Below are 1,053 nucleotides of genomic sequence, written 5' to 3'. Positions count from 1 at the left end.
GGGGGCTGGTTGGGGATAGGTAGGGGGTCGGTTAAGGGGTCAGTTAGGGGGTCCACCCCTAAAGGGCCCCTAATCCGCCTCTGACTCACTCCCTAACCAAACCCTTAACCGACCCACTAACCGATCCCCTAACCAGCCCACTAACTGACCCCAACCGGCACCCTAAACGGCCCCCTAACCAACCCCTAACCGACCCCCTAACCGCACCCTAACCTACCCCCTATCTGACCTCCCAACCGACACCCTAAACGACCCCCCAACCGGCCCCCTAACCTACCCCGTAAACGACCCCCGAACCACCCCCAGCCGACCCCTAACCGACTCCCTAACCGACCCCTTAACTAACCTCCTAACCGACCCCCAACTGACCCCTAACCGACCCTCAACCGGCCCCCTAACCGACCCCCTAACACACCCCAAACCCATCCCCTAACCCATATTCGTGATGACACTTTTACTTGATAGTTTCGGTTTTAATTGTTAGTTTCAATTGTTTCTTAGAACAACTAATAAAATTAATCTAATTGCAATTAAAATCAATTCAATCGAAATCAGTTGCAATTGAATAGATTTTTTAATCTGATTGAAATTTAATTGATTAACGTACTTGCTTCGGCAGTACATATACTAAAATTGGAACGATACAGAGAAGATTAGCATGGCCCCTGCGCAAGGATGACACGCAAAATCGTGAAGCGTTCCACATTTTTTTTGAGCCCGGTCGAACCGCGCGAAATAAACGTAATTATACGTAATCTAAAAAATAAATACAGCTATGGAATAGACGAGATACCATCCGCGCTTATAAGGGTATGTGCAGACGAATTGACGTTTCCGTTTTATACGCTTATCAGTCAGTCTTTTGCCGAGGGTGTGTTCCCGGATCTTCTTAAACAATCCCTGATAAAACCGATCCTCATAAAAGGAAGTAAGTATGATCTGAGTAATTACAGACCGATTGCATTATTGCCCGCGGCTTCGAAAGTATTTGAGAAGGCAATGTGTAGCCGCCTATACTCTTTCTGTGAAAAGTACAATATATTTGATGAGTCG

General features: G+C 46.9%; 1 non-coding gene across 1 annotated transcript; it reads left to right on the top strand.

Annotated features, from left to right (window-relative positions):
• The first annotated feature begins 603 nt into the window (after positions 1-603).
• LOC113233992 lies at positions 604-710 on the top strand. Its single transcript, XR_003310767.1, has one exon. It is a non-coding gene; the product is annotated as a U6 spliceosomal RNA (small nuclear RNA).
• Positions 711-1,053: the final 343 nt, after the last annotated feature.

The sequence above is a fragment of the Hyposmocoma kahamanoa genome, unplaced genomic scaffold (assembly GCF_003589595.1).
Source record: "Hyposmocoma kahamanoa isolate Upper Pololo Valley unplaced genomic scaffold, ASM358959v1 80199, whole genome shotgun sequence".
Lineage (NCBI taxonomy): Eukaryota > Metazoa > Arthropoda > Insecta > Lepidoptera > Cosmopterigidae > Hyposmocoma > Hyposmocoma kahamanoa.
Note: the sequence above shows the minus strand (reverse complement) of the source record. Positions and strands in the feature narration are given on the sequence as shown.